Here is a 5,058-nt window from a genome sequence, read left to right as displayed (position 1 = left end):
GTCTCAAAATTCATGTGAGCAGATTTAATTCCCTGGATTTACCCTAAATTGAAGCCTCACCCGAGAGACAGCTCTCTGTTACCTGCCACGAATCCTAACCACCACCCGGGAAGACCAGGCCACTGAGCACCAGGTCTTTCGCTTATTAACACTTCTGCCCACACTAAATCCAAGACATGGAACCAGAAGGAAAATTCGGTAGAAAATTATTTAAGGTTACAGAACATGGCTTGGAGGATTCTAATCATTCCACAAGTGTTTGAGACTTTTCTGGGTCCCAGGCCCTGAACTAGAGCTGGGCCTATTTAATATGATCATGCAGGAAATGAAGGGTAATAGAAAAAAGGCTGAAGTTTGGGTGAAGGCATGGCCTCATTTCTCTTTAAAAAAAATTAAAGCTTAGCCAATGAATTAAAAAAATATTTAAGAATATACTTAGGTGTCCGGCTTCGGCTCAGGTCATGATCTCACAGTTCGTGGGTTTGAGCCCGGCATCGGGCTCTGTGCTGACAGCTCAGAGCCTGGAGCCTGCTTCAGATTCTGTGTCTCCTTCTCTCTCTGACCCTCCCCTGCTCACGCTGTCTCTCTCTGTCTCTCAAAAATAAATTAAAAAACATTAAAAAATTTAAAACAAAGAATATACTTCACTTCATATTTAAGGAACTGGAGTGAATGAGGGGCACCTGGGTGGTTCAGTCAGTTAAGCCTCCAACTTAGACTCAAGTCATGATCTCTAGGTTAGTGGGTTCAAGCCCCGTGCAGGGCTCTGAACTGATACCTCAGAGCTTGGAGCCTGCTTCAAATTCTGTGTGTCCCTCTCTTTTTCTCTGCCCCTCCCCTGCTTGTGCTCTCTCTCTTTCTCTCTCTCAATAATAAACATAAAAAATAAACATATAAATAAACAACCAGAGTGTGAATGAAAGAGAAAAGTGGTGTGGAGGTGAGGAGAGGGAAGAAGGAGGGAGATGGGGGCAGGATGGGAGATGAGAGCATGTGTCCAGAGACATTACTGACGGAGGGACTCTGGTCACAGCATGTGTGATGACCTCAGAGCTGCAGCAGGCACTCAGAATGGCTCTTAGACTTTTGTGGGTCACAGACCCCTATGAGAGTCCAATGGAAGCTTTTCATTCTTTCTCAGAAAACTGATAATTTAGTCTATAGTCCCTGGAATATGCCTCCATTCACACACCATAACTAAAAAACAAACAGCAATGGGCTTCAGGAGAAAAAATATATGGACCCTCATAACACCCACAGATAAACTTTGTTTTCATAATTTTGTCTTCCTTTGAAATCCTTACAATTTTTTGAACAATTTGGTAAACTATTCATAACAAAATTTATTGTTTTTACCATTTTTAGGTGTATAGCTTAGTGGCATTAAGTGCTTTTAGATCACTGGCAACCATCAGCACATCCATCTCCAGAACATTTTCATTTCTGAAACTGAAATTCTGTCCCTATTAAACACTAACTCCCCAACCCTCTGCCCAGCTCCTGGCAACCCCCATTCTACTTTCTGTGTCTGAATCTGGCTACTTTGGTACCTCATGGATATGGAATCATACAGTGTTCTTTTGTGTCTGGCTTATTTCACTTAGCATAATGTCATCAAGATTCATCCATGTTGTACTATGTGTCAGAATTTCCCTCTTATTTAAGGATAAATAATATTCCCACGTATGTTTATACCACATTTGATTAAAAATTTTTTTTAATTTATTTTCAATTTTTTTACATTTTTTAAATTTATTTTTGAGAGAGACAGAGAGACAGCACAAGCAGGGGAGGGTCAGAGAGCCAGATTGAGACACAGAATCCAAAGCAGGCTCCAGGCTCTGAGCTGTCAGCACAGAGCCTGACATGGGGATGGAACTCATGAACCATGAGATCATGACCTGAGCCAAAGTCAGATGCTTAACCGACTGAGCCACCCAGGCGCCCCTATACCTCATTTGATTTATCTATTCATGTGTCAGTGGACAGATGCCTGGGCTGCTTCCATCTTTTATCTACTGTGCATGATTCTATGAACATGGTGCACACATAGCTCTCATGTCCCCAGTTTCCATTCTTTTGGGTGTTTGTCTGGAAGTGGAACTATTGGATCATATGGTAATTGTTTAAGTTTTTGAGGAATTGCCATACATATTTTTCACAGTGGCTGTCTTATTTCACATTCTTGCCCTTTAAATATGTTTCTTTTTCTTGTCTCTTATTAGGCTGGCTCAAACCCCAGTGCAATTAAGGAGGAGGGAGGGATGGGCGATAGAGAGGCCATCTTAGCTTGGTCCCTGACCCTGCCATGTTTCTCCATGCAGTATGTTTGCTGGAGGATTTTGGTAGATGTCTTTTATTAAGGAAAATTAAGGAAATTTAAGGAAATTGATTTTTCTATTTATCATGCTGTCTTTAAAAATATGCTGAAAAAAATTTAAATGTCACAAATGGAGGTCAAAGTCTATTTTCCTAATCTGTTGAGATGATATAACTTTTCCTTTTTAAGCTGCTAATTGATGTGGTGAATTCTATTGATAAAATTCTAATGTTAATCAACTGAATCCCTGGGGTGAAACCTAACTTGATTGTGATTTCTTTTTATTTATTGTTGAATCTGGTTGGATATATGTTCAGAATTCTTATATCCATGTTCATGAGGAAGGGTGGTCTTAGTGTTTCTTCTGGCTGTTTTTGTTAGTTTAGGTATCAAGGTTATTCTGCCCTCTTAAAATGAACTGATTTCTTTCCTACTCCGTGTAGGAATGGAATGATATGTTTCCTGAATGGTAGCATTCAGATAAAGCCATTTGAATTCAAAATTTTCTTCATGGTAAAATTGCTGCCTATCGATTGCATTTTTTTATTTACAGGTAAAACATTATTCTGACTTTGTGTTTCTCCTTGTATCTGTTTTGTTAAATTCCATCTTCATAGGTAGTCACCCATTATATCAAAGTTCTGAAGTATTGAGGGTTGTTCTTAATATCCTCCTACGGCTTTTCTCTGTAGCATCTGTGGTTTTATTTTTTTTTCATTTCCATTCTACTTGTGCCTTTAAAAAAATGAACTGTCTCTTCAAACATAAAGATTTTGCTTTGTTGATGTGTCCTTTTGTATGTTTCTATACTTTGTGAATTTCTGTTCTCTTAATTTCCTTCCTTCTACATCTGTGGTTCTTTGATTCATATTAGATCTCAGCTCTATTTTCAGCTTTATTTTTTTTTTGAAGGCATTTACTATCATTTCCTTCCAAGAACTATATCCCATGAGTTTGATGTGAAAAGTTAAGAAATGATGAAATCATCTCATTTCCATTATATTCTCTCCTTTGACCTTTAAGTTGATTACAAGTGTTATTAAATTTCCAAGTGAATGGATTTTTCTAATTATCTTATTGGCTTTGTTTTCTATCTTAATTGCATTGTGGTAAACAGTTGGAAAAAACAACCACCAAACTTTGGTCAGATCCTGTACAGTCCAGTGTGTCAACCCCAGCAAGTGTTCTATGTGTGTCTTCCACACATCAGATGGAGTCATGTCCATTAGCTCACACTTGGTAGTTGCACTCTTCACATTTTCTATTTTCTTACTGATTTTGTCTTTGGTCTGTTCGATCTGCTAATGACTGCCAAATGTGTTAACTTGTACTATGATGATGGATTCAAAATGTTTTTCTTTAATTCTGCCAGTCTGGCTTCATAGGAGGCTATACACAAATTTACATGGTATACACACATTTCAATGCATCTTCCTGCTGAATGGAATCATTGCTCATTGTGCAGCAAATTTCTTATTTCTAGTAGTGCTTTTTGCCTGAATTCTTTGATGTTGATATAATTACATTTGCCTCCCTTTGGTTACTGACTGCCTGGTGTATCTGTTCCATACTTTGGCTTTTTTTTTCTCTGTGTGCTTTATGTGTACCTTTTGTAAAGAATATATAGCAGAAATTTATTTTGTTTTTAAAATATGATGTAACTATTAAGAAGAATTTAGTCCATACTTTTTCAAGTTCATTTATTTATTTTGAGGAGGGGGAGGGGCAGAGAGAGAGAGAGAGAGAGAGAGCGAGAGAGAGAGAATCCCAAGCAGGCTCTGTGCTATCAGAGCAGAGCTTGCTGAAGAGCTTGATCCTACAGACTGTGTGATGATAACCTGAGCCGAGATCAAGAGTTGGACGCTTAACCAACTGAGTCACCCAGGCGCCCCTAGTCCACTTACTCTTAATGTGATGAGCAATTTGATTTTATTTCTAACATCACAGTTTGGACTTTTGACTCATTCCATTTCACCTATTCCTGTCATTCTTGTTCTTTTTTTTCTTGCCTTCCTTTGGACTGCTTTGTTTTCCTTGGTAGAGTCTTTTCCCTGTACTTCTTTTGAAGGTATACACTGAGTCTATTCTATTAGTGTTTGCTCTATTTAATTCATATTAAATATGGCACTCAGTAGCCCTAGCCTTCTCTCAGACAATACAAGAACCTTGCAAAACCTTATTCTCCAAACTTCTCTCTCAACTTTTGAGCGATTATAACTCGGCATTTTAAATCTGGCCTGCTGATTCTGATGCCTTTTATTTTCTTTTGTTGTCTGATTGCTGATGCCATGACTTCCAGCACTATGTTAAACAACAGTGGTGAGAGTGGACACCCCTGTCATGTTCCCGATCTCAGGGGGGAAAGCTCTCAGTTTTCCCCATTGAGGATGGTATTAGCTGTGGGCTTTTCATAAATGGCTTTTATGATGTTTAAGTAGGTTCCTTCTATCCCGACTTTCTCGAGGGTTTTAATTAAGAACGGATGGTGTATTTTGTCAAATGCTTTTTCTGCATCTATCAACTGGTTTTTATGTTTTCTTTTGTTAATGTGATGTATCACATTGATGGATTTGTGAATATTGAACCAGCTCTGTACCCCAGGAGTAAATCCCACTTGATCAAGATGGATAATTCTTTTTATATGCTGTTGAATTCGATTTGCTAGTATCTTGTTGAGTATATTTGCATCTGTATTCATTAAGTGTTGGGGCCCATCCAGCCAGAAGTGCTGTATGGCC

The sequence above is a fragment of the Suricata suricatta genome, chromosome 4, assembly GCF_006229205.1.
Source record: "Suricata suricatta isolate VVHF042 chromosome 4, meerkat_22Aug2017_6uvM2_HiC, whole genome shotgun sequence".
NCBI lineage: Eukaryota > Metazoa > Chordata > Mammalia > Carnivora > Herpestidae > Suricata > Suricata suricatta.
This window is presented reverse-complemented; position numbering follows the sequence as displayed.